This window comes from Saccoglossus kowalevskii, chromosome 11 (assembly GCF_978046115.1).
Source record: "Saccoglossus kowalevskii chromosome 11, keSacKowa6.1, whole genome shotgun sequence".
Classification (NCBI taxonomy): Eukaryota; Metazoa; Hemichordata; class Enteropneusta; family Harrimaniidae; genus Saccoglossus; species Saccoglossus kowalevskii.
In genome coordinates this window covers 11,667,502-11,684,156 of record NC_140651.1, presented here as the reverse complement: position 1 = coordinate 11,684,156, position 16,655 = coordinate 11,667,502, and the positions used below count along the sequence as shown (strand labels likewise).

At 34.4% G+C, this 16,655-nt stretch overlaps 1 long non-coding RNA gene across 1 annotated transcript; it reads right to left on the bottom strand.

Moving 5' to 3' along the window:
• Positions 1–1,407: 1,407 nt before the first annotated feature.
• Positions 1,408–2,388, bottom strand: LOC146736192 (uncharacterized). Its single transcript, XR_014930904.1, has 2 exons — positions 2,218–2,388; positions 1,408–1,476 (listed from the first exon to the last, which is right to left on the bottom strand). It is a non-coding gene; the product is annotated as an uncharacterized LOC146736192 (long non-coding RNA).
• Between the last annotated feature and the right edge of the window lie 14,267 nt (positions 2,389–16,655).

The following is a 16,655-nucleotide window of genomic DNA, read 5'->3' as shown; positions in this document are numbered from 1 at the left end:
AACCAATTCTTCTAAAACACAATGGTTAACTCCTACTTGTGGTTTGATGTAGTTAGTGTAGTCGCGTAAAGTTCGCTGACTTGGGAGAGAAACAAAACCAGACGAACGCAGTGCCTCGTAACCAGAAGAAGATTGCAGCTTTAATGCTAAGCACCATCTTATAATTGTGGGGTGCCATCTTATCCCACAAGGATTGTCAGTGTTGTTTGCTTTGCATTGTTCCTCCCAGAATATTCGCTTAAATGAACCCTCTGGAAACTGAGACAGCACATGCGTGTTAGATTCTCTCATCAGTCCACAGAAGTCCTTAGTAGCTGACTTGTCCAAATGAACTCCATTCACCTCTATTCCTTCCTGTATATACCGACGCAACTGAACACGCAATTTATCATTTGCAGATTGTATGTTCCGGGTTCTTTCAGTAAGCTCTGTTCTATTCAGATATCGATAGTTCACTTTACTATTGTGCATAGTCCTGTCAGTTGAATTTAAATCACGACTTCTCCTTCTTGACACAAGCTTTCTCAAACTGTCTCTGTGTTTTGTGCAATTTACACACCTTGTCTTCTGTTTTTCTGTGAAAAACTGGCAATTGGCACTCCTTACTGAACTGTTGTATTCGACACCATTTTTACTGACCCCACCGAAGTATGGTTCCTTGTATGCTGACACATGATGCTCATGACTGAATGACATTGCTGCTACACCTGCTCCAATTACACCACCTTTGTACTCAACTAAGGATGTATATTCTTCCTCATAATTTCCAGCACAGACTTCAACATTACGCAGACAGGAAAACAAGTCAAATACAGTCTGAAGATCTTTTATGCGTGATGGGTAACCAATAAGTTGTGGCAATTCCCTAGACACCATCTTTCCATGTATTACGATGGCCCAAGTTAAATTTTCATAAATTAACAAACCTCTTGAAATCACAGGTTGCTTGTCCAGACCAGATATTACTTTATGTATAGTTATGCCATCTCCCTTTTCTATATATGTACAACACCACCCAACTTCATTGTTAACCAGTTCAGTAATTTTGTGCTTGATGACATCACAATCAAATGAGGTGATATTGGTGTCCATTTCCGTCAAACTACAGATATGTTGAGTCGAATCAGTTGTCACCTGTGGGCAAATTCTTTGTACATGTTTTCCGCAATCTTTACTATGATCCTGTTGTGAGAAAAAGGTTAAATTAATTATTAAATATTTTTCCCAATTCTAACAAACAGGCAATAAAAATAACTGCAATTGTTAATTAAAATGAAATAATTTGAGGGAAAAAAATAAGAAAACTATGGACGGAAATAAGTATAATATTCACCTGTTTGTCATCACAAATCTCTTGATCTCCCTTCTTCTGCTTCTGCTTTTCTCCAGCTTTTTTTTCTGTAACAATTTTCTGTAATGGTTTTTTGTTCTATCTAGCTTTCCCGACTTGTATGGCATTTTGTATGAATAATAACACTGAAATACAAAAATACATATTCAGATTAAACCTGCACCATGAAACCATACAACTTCCTACAGGTGTCAATTACACTGCCACTGGAAGCAGTCATGAAAAAACAAGATGGCCGACATCGCTATCGGGAGTAAAATGTCTGCAAACTTCGTTAAAATGAAACTAACATTGCTTAAACTAGCACATCCCTTTAATAAAAGACTAATAGATTATAATTCAATGCACAAAATAAACTTATGAACCGTTCACAGATAAATATTTGGGTACAATTCTTTGTCGCCATGTTGGACATCAACAGACACAGAGTTACGATTGCCCTACTGAAACGATGACAATTTTCTACATTAACCTAGTATTTAACCAACAGAAATGATAACAATGTGAACTATAAATATTAATTTAATAATGTGTTGTACTAAAATATAATTTAATCTGATTTTTCAGCAATTTTCCCGAACTGTTACGACAAAGGCAGTCAAAATAGCTGACGTCGCTAACCTTAACAAAAAAAGCGTTATTGTCTAAAATTGCGATTGAAACTAGTTATGATGATCGTAAACCGGTATTGAAATACCCAAACATTAACGTAGTAACGAATACAAACATTTTTGAACATTTACAGACAGAGTTTCAGGGGTACAAAATGCCAAGGTCAATTACGATTCGCAGACGGCAAATCTGTCAACAAGACAAACTATCCGTATTTTCATTTTTTTTTCGAAAACAACAAAATAAAAGCTCACCTTGAATATCACACAACAGTCGCACAGGAGTCGGTGATGTTTTGACGACGGTTTTTCGGCTTAGTGAGTTTTATTTCTTCAATTTAGTTGACACACAGGAAATGCAATAGCAAGTCAGCAATATGGACGCCGTGCATAAAACGCAAGCGATGACGTAAGAGTGGTTGGACGCGCACCAAATTGAAGTCAATGGTAATTAGCATATCTAACAATAGAGTTTCCTAACCGTTCTTCTAGTAACCGTGATGTAATTGAGAAATGGCTATGTACAGGTACAATTTAGAAACGGTTGTTACTAATTTCTAAATAAAAAAAAAAACATTTCCTGACTGAAGTGTACCATCGCTTTGATATTAACGTGACGTCTTCATTTGTCTCACTAGACACTGGTGAATTCGAACACAAGACAGGAAATTGCACAATAGAGTATACGTTGATTTATTGCAATATCATTCGCAAGCCTGAATGAATGCGAACAATACAGGTGTGAATATTTTGGCGAGTGTTAAAATACTTTCCATTCTGGTCGTGTGCGTGTTTCTCGGGGCCGGCTTGTGCTCTCATACAAGTGAATGTTGGCCGATCGGCATTTTGGTAAGAATAGCCACAAAATCCATACCAAGAAAGTGAAATGAATTCTCACTGAGACACATGTAACAAAATTGGTCGAATTTGCCGTCATCGCCATTTCTAGGGATCGTTTGATTACGGAGTTTCTTTTCTATTCCATTTACCATCGTACGCTGCGTTATTTTCAGAATACGATCTATATCACCACAGTCACTCTACTAGTAGAGTGACTGTGATATCACCACATACACTCGGAACAAATACAGTGAACAACGCTAAACATCGCATTTTCATTTCAAACAATTATAGATATTTCTGGCTAGTACTCTTTGTAGTGACGTTTCAGATTTGCGAACACAATTCTCATTGTCTTCGTTGAACCATAGACAGTCTATGGTTGAACCTGCTATGTGGTACTCGGCAACATATTAGGAACTGTGTAAATGTTTGTGAAAACTAGACTGACGATTCATGTTTTAGTGCATTCACATCACGTGACATCGATTGACATCAGTTAATTATTCATGCTTAGCAGCGCAACGGTTTACCGGTTCATGTTTTTTTGTACCTTTATTCAACAAAATCTTAATTTTAACTTTAATTATTGTCATAAATACAACATTGAATAACTACAGTGATATTCATAGCCACATACATCTACTGTTTACTGCAGCGAGAATTGCAAAGAAATAATTCATATTGTTTAGAAGCCTATTTATACTTGGGTTACGACGATCCTTTTCCGAATCTGTCTGTAAACTTGTATTTTGTTATCAGGTTTCATTTATAAATTTAAATAGATGTTTGTCTCTTACTATCATTTGAATTCCTAAATACATTTTACTAGAAATTTTCAGTTTTCCATAGTCTATGGTGTAGGTTAGAGATACTCCAATGGTGCAGTCTCTCGTTCGGGTATATATATTCGTTTCATCTTTGTGGTAGAGTGTCCCACAACTCTTTGTGCTAACATGCGTCCGTAGAACACTGTCGAAAATAATGAGAGCGCAATACACTGGTTGGACGTTATCATTATGGGCTGAGTTGGAACCATCGTCACTAACAAATTAAACACTACGTTTTTAGTACGTACAGAATATGTAAAATAACAAATATCTATATTACTGGTGGAAATAAAATAATAATCGAACATGATGAAACTGTGAAATGTCGAATTTCGCAATCGCACACCCCTACTAACAAAATGCTATACGCTAACGTGACTGAAGTGGTGAGCCCTTTTGAAATCAGTTACGTAATTGTTGCATTAATCCAGGAACAAGATGTCCCATTTCCATCGTAGTTGTCGATTGTCTGACGTTCAGCGTTCAGGCTGATCTCAATCCCCATCTCATCTTCACCAAGTCAAAGTTTATTCGGAAGTTTTGATAGATCTCGCCCACAGTCTTCAAGCATCTCGGATCACCAACATTATGCGATCTTTAGTTACAACAGTAAATCGTTTGCGCAAGAAAGTCATGGCTACATCAAAACAGACAGAAAAAAACGTACTATTTTAAAAACCGACACCAAGTCACCACAAGAGAATGATATCAACTCTTTTAGAAGTTCTGAAAATCAACGTGGCCGGATTGACCCTGCAGTATTTGTGTAAGTTGTGTTTAACTTTCAGTCGATGTAGCGTGTCTAGCTGTGTCATTTCAAACACGCATAGAAAAGTCACTGTTCAATTGTTCACACTTAGTTCAAACCATTTCATTGTAACTATTATAACTTGTATTCAGTGGATCGATTTTGATTACAGTCTGCAAATCGCTATATACGCAATTTTATTTTATGTGTCAGAAAAAACGTAAGTATGCGAAAGTCGAAAATTGATGTCCGATCTAATTAATTAACCTCTTCACCCAAATTACTAGTAATTCATGTTTGCCTGGTTATACCATATGATGTCCGTTGTTCCATGCTTTTGTCTGATCCTTCATTGTTTTCAAAGAGCTCTACTCAAATTGACAAAGGGCTCAGGCTGTTCAGCAATTAACCGATACAGGCTAGTATGAAGTGGGCGTTAGACTGGCATACAGTCTCTTGTTTTATTTTTTTTAATAAATAAAATATGGTAGTGTATAAATGGCGATAGCGGTAACCCAACTTTCGTGGTAACCCGGCTCTCGCCATTTACACGCTCCCACTACCAACGAAGGAGCTACGACGCGATCCTCGAAACGTTGCCTGAACCAATCACAAACAAGAACAGACACTGAATTTTCGGATTAACACCTCTGTTTCCCCCCACGCTGACCAACGTTTCTCCACACTAACGAAAAAAATCTTTTGTCTTCTACTGACTTCCTGCATGGAGATAGTCTCAGTTTAAGCAAGTGTGGGTGGATGTAGTCATATAGCACTAATACTTCATACCAACTTGCATTTTAACTACAGTTTTATGTGGCATAATATTTGAGGCAAACATTTGAAATCACGGGATATGACCATTGCAATTAGTTTTTTTTCACGCAATCTTATTTATATTTTTTTAATTTTTTCTTGAATGTGTCAACGTTTGGGCCAGCTACAGCTCGCGTGCATTTTTTATTCTTGGTGATTGGCTTGCGTTTTCTTAACAAATTTTTCACCCCTATAATTTTAAATATAAAATACATAAGTTATTACTACAATGATTAGCGCGTTTTGATTTCGAGCGGGAGGTAGGTTTGAATCTCATTGCCCACTGTTGAGTCGGTAATATATTGAGTAAAAACTGTCCAGGTCACCAAACATTATAATTCAACACTTTTTTTCTATTCAAATTTGCTTGACAAATCTCAATTAAACTGTTAAATATTCTATTTTAGGTACTGTTACCAGAAAATTACAGAGAAAGACGAGAATGTTTTTATACAGCTTGGAAAAAACAAATAAAGAACCAAGGAGGAGATGAGTAAGTGTTAATTTATAGTTTTTATAACTTTGAATTCGTTTTATTCAAGCTTGTTAAAATAGCAGTAATAATAAATATAGTGTAAGTTATAAATAACATTTCTATCATTGCAGCTGACAAAATGTCGGAAAAAGAAGTTAAAGAGGAAGAACAAGAGATGTGGGAGATGGTGACGACAATTGTGGACATTATGATGTCAGATGAGGAAGACGGCGAAGAAGATCGGAAAGGAATGTTCATTGTGAGGTTTCCGACATTCAGGTCATGGCACTGAACGACTTGATTTTGGATTAAGACAACCGAGTGGCAAGGAGGCAACCGATCCACATACTCCAGAAATAAGTAGGACCACCATGTACCTGTCAAACCCCACGTGATTGCCCTAAGTTTTGATGACCAGTGTGATTTTTTTTTCTGATTCCTACCCAAACCCAAACCCTTTCAATATTTTTAGCTTATAACTGGAATTTTATTTCTTTTGTTTCATTGAATTTATTAATTACTTGACTTTATATGCATTAATTGTTGAATTTCGTTATTACTGTTAAAGAAATCCACTAAATTTAAACCACTTGAAATGAACTTATTTTCCACCTTCAATTAAATTGGAATTAAAACCCCATATGATTTATTTTTGTATGTCGAGGAAGAGTTGTGTACTTGTAAGTGTGTGTATTGTTATTACAAATAAATACTAAATCACTTGAATCACAAATATATGTCTTTTATTCCCACCTTTGCAATTACCCAAAAACAACTCCTCAATATTAATTAACACGAAATTGCATTAGTTGCAATGTGTTATCGTTGACCATAGATCTACTGTAAACGTTGTTTCCGATTATGAACTGTTCACGTTGCCCTGATCCTACTTGTGTTGAACATCGAGTGGCCAAATATGTCATTGTGAATCACCTCCCACGTTTAATTTCCTGTGGTATGCGATCGAGTCTGATGCAAGTCACGGGAGAACAGTCACTTGTAACTTACAGATAAACAAAGGGTTAATGCCTCGTTGCTGGTCCTGTGTTCATAAAAAAAACGTCTGATCACTAGGATGGCCATGGGTGTGGCAATAACCATTTCTTTATCTTTACATGTATATGACTGTAACAGGAGCTCGTCATATTGCCAGGTTGTTGTATTGTGTTTATAAATAAATGTGTTGCTGTAGCAAACACGAGTAATACTATCAATACTTTATTTATAAACAAAATACTAGTACCTAGAAAAATTACAAGCACGTGCGGCGCCCAAGAACCAAATTACTACGTGAATGATTAACCGGAAATGAAGCATGACCTAAAATATGTGACCTGTATGCAAATGTTCCTGAAAAATCAGCCAATAGCATGCGCTTTAAATATGCCGAGTATACGCAAAATATACGTAGATCTACGCCGATGTTAATTGTGTGCACTGGTTTATTGCGTGACCATATACGCTACGTATACGTCGATCTGCGTCAGTATTAACTCTGTGCAGTGGTTTATCACGTGTCCGTATATACTACGTATACGTAGGAATACGTTAGACAGCATTGTTCTGCATTAGGTGTTCGTTAATGTGCGCACTGTATACTTCCGGTCTGCGTAAATATACTGCTGTGTATATTTACGTATCAGTATGTTCCGAATGTGTGAATATACGTTGCGTATTCCCCGTACATACGTTGAATGTACGCGTGCGCCGAACAACGTATATCTTCGAATATCTGGAATATACGCGTGCGAATACGCTAATGTACCCGACGTATACCAAGGATTTTGCCCAGTGTATACTATTTGTCAAACAAGTACTAGCACCAGGTGAAGAACTGAGAAACTGTTATGATCCTTGGTATACAATACCTGTGACAACAACTTTGTTTTATGGTTTTTCACATACAGATCTAGTTTGCAGTCCTGGATTAGTTTCACTATCTCCACTAAGAACACGAGTAGTTCTCATATAACAATGATATAAATTACGTTCAAGAATCCATAAAAAATATTCTCAACATTTTTTATTATCGTACATTAATATTAACAAATGTGTGAAATCGAGCTCATATGGACAGAGAAACACAAATTCATGCTTTGGTTGACAGGACTTCTCAAAGAAAACAAAAGAAGATCTGCAAAATATTTTACGATTGTCAGACACGCAGCGAATAGTATGCTTTTGTAATATATACATTTCCAGTGGTTTGTTGTAAATACAAGTCCTGCTATTAGATTTCTTTATTAAATGGTAAAACCACGATTTTATAATGTATTGCACATCACAAAGTATGTGAAATAACATCGTTGTATTTGGGATACCAGTGGAGGAAACATATAATGAAGCTATGAAAAAAAAGAAAACGAAGCTCGCTATGATGAATGTATATTTTGAACGTTTACATCATATTAAAACTATATCCCGTCGAATTGTCGCTATATGCTCAAGATTCAAGTGCATAGTAATATCGGCAGCTGATAACAATTGGAAAGGCAAACAGTCGTGTTACCTTATTACTGAACAATACCCAATCATGTGCGTAACGTGTCGATTTCTTGTTTGTACATTAATTTATACAAACATGTAGCTCAAAATGGTAGGGTCATAATCAAAGTTCGATATGGTGGCGTATTTTGGAAACATGACATCGAAATAATTTCTGTGTATTTAGTACTTTTGTAGATCTTGAGAACGTTAGCCACTGAATATGATGATGAATATAAAAGGTATGTTGAACAAAATATAATAATTACTGCTTGCTTCTTTTCAATTTGTATTGGGCGCAAACTGTGCCACCAAAGCTAGTCGTTGTATTGTTGTGCCCTGGAAGCTCGGGAATATAAAAAGAATACAGTTTACATAAAAATTTCCATCTGCTCGAGATGAATTATGATTTGTAAGCTGTAATTATGTCATTACTCAGGCAACGTAGATCGCAAGAATCATTTATGTAGTCATTTTGGATTTTAGTAAAAATACAATTATTCAAGGAAATACTTCCAGAATAAGGTGTTGTCGATAATTACAACACACATGAACTGTGTTATACAAAACGTGTCTATTATGAATTCCTATTTTTTATATTTTTTTAATATAGGAGTTAATACATCTGTTGGTATCTGAGTTTAAATGTAATATTAAAACAATTGAATATGTATTTGTATAATTGCATGTGGTTTTCCTATTAATTACAGCATACTGGCAAATATTCATTTGCATTATATTGTATATATGTTTCCCTAAAGTTAAAGATAATTTACAAAACATTCATAAGCCAATTGAATTAGATTTTATTTCCATTAAACTAGGCTCTATTCTTTATATATAGTATACATTATGTTTAATGGATTTGTGGTTTCTTACATAGAACTGTACCGATGTTTCAAAATACCCATTTTCCCTTGTTGGAATATACTGATTAGCTAACCAGAAATACCGCAACGCCAACAATCCTTTGATCAATCTTTGAGACCAGTTATTTTAAGTTAGGATTTCTGTTTTAGACTAAAATCCTTTAGGTCTAGAATGAAAATTCAGACCAGAAGACATAAGATAACGAGGTTTTATACATTCATATAACATATAACATTCACAGTTGCCCAATAGAGTGCTTGTGAGACAAAATTCAGCTTCTCAGAGTAGATGATGTCACTTAATTGTTGGGACACCATTGACAAGGGAAGACCCATTTACAATTAAATGAGAAGAGAAGGGCATATACTATATATATGATTTTAGGTGACATGTTGGCCTTTGAATACAAACAAATAATGAGAATATTTAAATACATATTATAAATGTGTATTGGGGAGAATCAGTGAATCTTTATTCAATACAGAATTTTTCTCGAAAATTCATACTTCAAATAGTATGAATAATCGGTCATATTATTTAAATTAATTAAATAAATACCTTGTATATGAAAGAAATTCAAATTTAATATAACATAAATTAACTGTAATATACATATACATATACAACTGAGAACACACCGCCTACTAAATATCACAAGCCTTGGCACACTGGCACAAGGTGTTATCAATTCAGTGTCAGAGTATTGCATAAATCAGAATACGCTATTATGTTCATGTGTATTACAAAAAGATGATGACATTGATATTTCGTAATTAACTATTTGTATCAATTGAAACCTATATGTGTAATACCATGAATTTGCAAAACCTATCTCGTCACGTGAGGCTCCATTCATGGAAGCCAAATTTACAGTGTGGTCAACATATTAACTACAATGCCATAAGTCCAGCATTGTTTTGCGTTGATAACATTAACCATGTTCATTAGAAATATGTTTTGCTTCATGGTATACAGTGGTTTATAGTGGTTCTCTCTACTGAATGTATTGGATAACGCGATGAATTTATGAGAAAAACCTTAAATACAAATATACAACTCTATAAATTGTACTTGTTTCATATGACTTTTGGGCGAATAACATCGGGCACAGAGATGTTCTCCATATGATAATATATCGTTTCTCATTCGAGTAATTAGAAATTACCGTAATATATAAGTTTTCTATGTTTTCAATTAAAATTATTTCGCAATTAGAAACCATTTTTCATATTATGTGCCCGTTTTATTGATCTAAACACAAACAACTATACTCCTGGTCCTGGTGAATAAAATATAATTTCATAAAAGTCATGGTTGAACAATATATAAAACTAATGCAAAGACAGATTTCCACAAAACTTGCTAAGAATGTGTGAATGCTTCAGTAATATTTTGTTTCATTTGGTGGTATTGCATAACAATTATTTATATGTAGTTTGAATTTTGATATTAGACAAAAACAGACACATTGGCATTTAGCTTTCTATGGGACACTATATCACGCCCGTGATAGCAAAGGCAAAAGTCTTAAATTACTGTCATCCATTATATAAAATTGAATTCAGAATGATTTGATAAGCGTATTTTTAGGTTCATATTCTCAAATCTGAGGGTAACATTGCTCCTTGCATTGTTATCTAGCTGCATATTTTTGTTCAAGTTTTGACTTATGTATTCTAACAAACATGATTGCGAAACTAAACATTAAACTTATGAAGATTACTCACTAATTGTGAATGTAAAAGAGTCAACTTTAATAGAATGTAGTAAATTTATTTATTATTATATCAATATTTATTGAAAAGCATACGTCATTTTTCAATTATCCAATTAGCGCTTATGAAATCTACGTTATACAGTTTGCCAGGAACTTATTTTTTTCGACTCGAATTCTTTAGTGCCCTCGGTGGTCTGGTTCGACTTCCTGAAGCAGATTTATTCTTACTCGATTGTTTTTTTCTTTCGGCTTCCATTTTCTTTTTCTGTTGCCTTTTCCTGTGATTCTTAACGCCAATATAGCCTCCAATCAGAATGGCAGCTACAATCAACGGTGTTATAATCTTTGTTGCCATGTCTTGGGAAAAGATAACAAGAAGAAAATTAATTATCAATTAAAAAAACACAAATATCTAATAATTTTGTTTACAAGATTTGATTACCTGAACCGCTGCCTTCGTCAATAACAGAATCATTTTCCCCAAAGAAATCTGGGAAAAAAAACGAAAATCAACAAAATGTATAATCTATCAAGTTTGTAATTGAATGTGTTTGAAAAGTGTTCAGAAGATGTATTTCTGGAAAGGTAATATACCTGTGGGAACCGTCTGACTAGACTGTAATCGACTCATGACTATTGAAGTAGATTCTATAACAAAGAAGCACAATGTAAATGAACAATTTAAACTTTCCTTAATGCGTTAAACTCTCACATATCTGGTCATCATTGTGGAATTTCATCAGAAAAAATAATGAAGTAAAAATATTAGTAAATAAATACAATTAGAATAAAACAATCACAGGTACTACTGAATACCATAATTCAAAGTGTTAGTTGATCAATGTAACACGTTCAATGTAAATCCGCTCAGTTACTTTGGGTGATCTCAAAGGCAAGATCATACCTTTTTGAGGAAGATCTATATAAGTCATACTAATTATGTGAATTTGATTCCCGTCTGGTCCTTCTGACATTCCCGGATTCAAGACGCCATAGTTCCCATCCTCATCAACAGCCAGGTCAGTGATAGGTAAATCCGATATATCGTTGTTGAGAGTCTTCCACATATCATTAGGTGTAAGAATAGTGAGTGCACTATTTCCACCAATCCCAATCATACCAAGGTTGTTGGGTAATATAGTGAGTTTTGCAAGGTGCATGCCAGAAGGAATTGTGTAATCCCATTCAGCATTTAAACTTGATCTCATGAGCAACACCTCTTCAACTCCGACTCCTACTATTTCACCATCTGGCATTACATCCACACTTACAATACAACAACTATATGTATTACTTTTAATCCAGTCGTCGTCCACTAAACTTGGTTTTACATACAAACTACCGTCCTCTTGAACACCAACAAGTGTGGTATCATGCAGGTTAGCTACATCTTTTACACAACATGATCCCTCTATTGGTTCACCGTATTGATAAACATGATCACCTATTGGGATTCCAGTATAAAGATAACCATCAGCCCCCACAGCAATAACACTGCGCTGATTCATCTCTCCTGTCATATATTTACTTGCTGAATATGATGCATCAGGCATATCCACAGTAGTGAGGGAGACTTCTATAAATTGAAGAAAAAATGAGTGACTTTAAAATTCAAGAGTTATATTATTCACACACAGATGATAATTCAGCTGTTATCAACTTTTCAGTCAGGTTGTAATTTCATATTTTATTTCAATAAAATTGAATTCAAAACGTATTTACCTGTATATTGACCAGCTGCACTTAATCTGCCAGAGTTTAATGTGCGTGAGTCATCAGAACCACTAGAGGAGTCAACAGGTTCACCAGAGTTACCAGAGTTATCAGAGTCAACTGATTCGCCCGTTCTTCCAGATGAGGTACCGGATGATTCATAAACAACTGAGCTTTCACCAGAACCACTCGGTAATTCACCTCGACATATTGCTTGAAATGAAGGCTCGTCTTTACCGAGCATTACTAAAGTACCATTTGGATTTACAGTAAGATCTTTTACAATGGCATCTACTCCTGCATCTTGCCAATAAGGTTCACTACCAGTAGATATTACTATTGCACCATTTCTATCTATTCCGAGTAGAGTTTGTCCATCAGTATATGTAATCACCTTTGTCACAAAACCACTCTCTGGAATTGGGCCATTCCATTCAACATTTAAAGTTTCTTTTATATACAACTGGTTATCAGTTCCAACACCAATAATGGAATTGTCAATGCAATCAATACTAATCATACAGCAAGATTTTGGTATTTTGTCAGGCCATCCCAGAGTGTCCATTGTATACTTCCGCACCATTTCGTTGTTTGTATCTATAGCAAGCAGAGAACCATCTGTCATCACCACAATATCTATAATCCCACTGGAACCTCGGACAGTGCTTGTATGAGTATTACCATGTATGTACAAATTGTTGTCAATTCCAACGAGAAGTATATTTGAGCCTGGAAAAACAAAATGAAGATGCAGTCAACAAAAACTAAATAGTTGTATACGATATTCAACTCTTTAGTATCTTTTGTACTCAAATCTCTAAAAAAAATATATATTTAATCTCCATTCACAACCGGTTACTAAATTCATTTCTGAATAAACCAATTAAAGTATATTTTAAACGCATTTACTCATCTGCTGTAGAAATGTAAGCAAAATATACAGTTATAACCAAACAACGGATTACCTATCATAAACAGACAATGATTGTACCAGGGATGACAAATCAATTCAAAATTCTGTCATGTTGTAATATCTTTGTTTTGAGAAAAAAGATGTCACATACATAAGCACGAATGAATAAATGTCGGTATTGAAAGAAAAAAAAACTGAAAATAGAGCATCGTAGTTCAGGATATGTTTACTTGTTGGTTTAGCATTGGATTAATTTTTCCTTGTTTACAACTTTTTTATATAAAAATGATAGAAGAAATATATGATTATAGTAATGATATATAACAACAATTAAATTTAATTAAATTACCGAACGCAAATACCTGATCACCTTAGCCATACTACATTTCCTCAAAGGCTTATATGTTAGTAAATACATCACAATATAGTCTTTGTTTGTGTAAAAATATTATGACAATATAAATAATGTGATATTTAGTCCGTAATGTGTAAATGTGGTATTGTTGTATTGGACTATTATACGCAATAAATCGCTTTAAAAGCTGAAAGCTCTGTATATGTATATATATATATATATATATATCTACAAATAGTCGGCAAAGTTACGCTATTGCGAAATATCCTTCATCTATTTGGACCTCTTTTCTTAGAGTGAATTAAGTATCATATCGCCCTACTGATTACTCTCCTCAAATGTGTTCAACATGCACTCAATATTAATGTTACTCAACGCACTTTATTATATAGTTAGTTATTACATCCTTGCAATGCGTTCTTGTGTAATCTTTCGAAAAATAAATGACAGCTGCCGAATAAAAAACACAACAACAAATCAATAACTAATACTACACCTTCTCTTCCACCGCTATCTCCACCTTCTTCAGTATTCTCTCCAATAGCTTGTGATTCACTTACTCCGGTATAACAAATGGCTATAAAGCCACTATTCGCTTGCAATGGAAAGATATTTGTGTGTGTGTGTGTGTGTGTTATGTCTTCAATTACATAGCCAGCAAAATCAAGCCCAGTGTTTATCCATAACCCATACTCCTGGTCAAGGAAGAAAAGAGCGTTTGGTGTAAGTCCCAATATACGGTCACTAAATGCTATTTTTCTAACCTGTTCCTCATACCCATTCACCATAATTGTCCATGATGATTGGATATCTACTCTCACTTTCAATTCGTTATTTGCAGTTAATCCAAATATTTCGCCACTCGGTGAACCTACACATATACTGATGACACTAGCACTTCCTGAAACAGGACTTGACCATACTCCACTTGTTAACGATTCCATATGGACCAATTCATAGGTATCTGTTACACCAATTAGCCACCCACTCGGAGACATATCAACATCTATCAAGGGTACATCAGGGGTTAATGGACCAACCATTGATTGAAATTGAAAATCTGTTTGATATAACTGATTGTCATCTTGTATCACTAATAATTCCAAGCCATCTGTCGTTGTAGAACCACCAGTAGAACCTAATATGCAATGAATATTAAGAAAAAAACAATCTATATGAATGACTCCATAAAACCAAAATGAAACACATGGGTAAATAATTTGTTTTTCAGTTAAAACGCGTGACAAATAATATAACTTATTGACTAAAATATTACTAATTATAACAGATAATAATGTACATTTACATATACTACTGATTAAGTGGTATATATTACGTCCATGAGGGAAAATTGGTAATTGCACACCTAAAAAAACAGTTATCAACTATCTTGTATCGGATATTAAAACACTAATAACATAATTTTAAATAATTGTGTCTAGCCATTTCCCTTCGTTGTTGAAATTTTGTTTTAATCAGTATACGGCTATGTGAATATGTTTAATAACATAAACTGAAATCATGAATCGAACAAATTTTCCATGAATCACCAATTGTCAATTCAGTGAGTGTTCTAGGTTTCCAGCATATGTAACGTTTTCCCTCATGTGGATCAGGTTGTCATGTTAAAACTAATTTTGTGAATGACTATTTTTTTACATTTAGAGAACATATAAATGGATTCTCGTAAAACTCACAAGAGTGGTTTCGATTAACACTAACCGACTGACTTGGCAAATCTCCATATAGTGTTTCCATGGGAGTAACAACATCTAAAAATTATCAATTAACTTATCATTAAGAGAGGTTACCCAATTCATTAAATGTTGGTAAACATGTTGATCTGGTTGCTATGGAATAGGCTGACATTTGTTTATTTACAAGAATTATAGAAACAAAAATGCTTTCAGATGGGGAACCAGTTTGTAGGAAGTTAAGTTTACTGAGAGCTGAATCTCATTGTTCAATGAGGATTCTTTGCCGAATGACAAACATTGGTTTAAAATTAAAACTTAAACCAAGTGATTTAATTTTAGCGGAAACTGTTTTTCAATTGGAATGGAGATACATGTTACTACGATCTCAGATCATGGCTTCATTTTATATACATGATTTGTGTGCGTAAAATATGATTTTTGTCTGAAGAAAAGTTTGTTGAATTACTCTGTCTATGTACATTTTATGGTAAATTTTGTCTATGTTTGTCCATCATTACCTGACGTTGAATTTCGATTATTGATGATGCAATGCTTGAAAAAGTGCCCCAATTCAATGCCGATTGGAAATTGTAGTGGTTGTTTCTGATATCATAATGTTCCGTTTTAATTACTTCCTAGTGTTTCAGTGACTGCATTATGGGCAAAGTGTGTGTGCACATTGCATGATTGGAATCAATGTAACTTCAGACTGAAATTAATGTTGTTGGAGGTACTGGTTATGGGTATTTTTATTTCAAATCCGTTCTATTCAAATGAGGTAGTGAACCTGCTGTTGAATTTAATTAGATTTAATTGTCTGTTTGTTACTCCATGGTCTTAAATTACACATAAATCAATGGCCTTGTCTTATAATGACACTGAATTGCATCAATGGAGTTTTGATTATCCCATTGCAACATGGGACTTTAATAACTGTTTCTGTGTCTGACTAAAAGCATTTCCTAAGAATTTATTAACCAAATTTGATGTATGCTGCCCTACATGTATTATCAGTGTCCATGCCTGAGTTGAATTCGATAAATATGCTTCTTTGTTTCTTCGCTGATCTGTGTCTTTTTTTGAACAGGTTAGTTTGGATAAATCAACTTCTCCAGACAGTGCTTTAAAAATGTAGCTGTCTCACATATTACCAATATAACATTATTTGTTTCCGTGAGTCAGCTGTCAATTATGGAGACAGTTTTACATGATACAGGCAAATTATTGACATTATT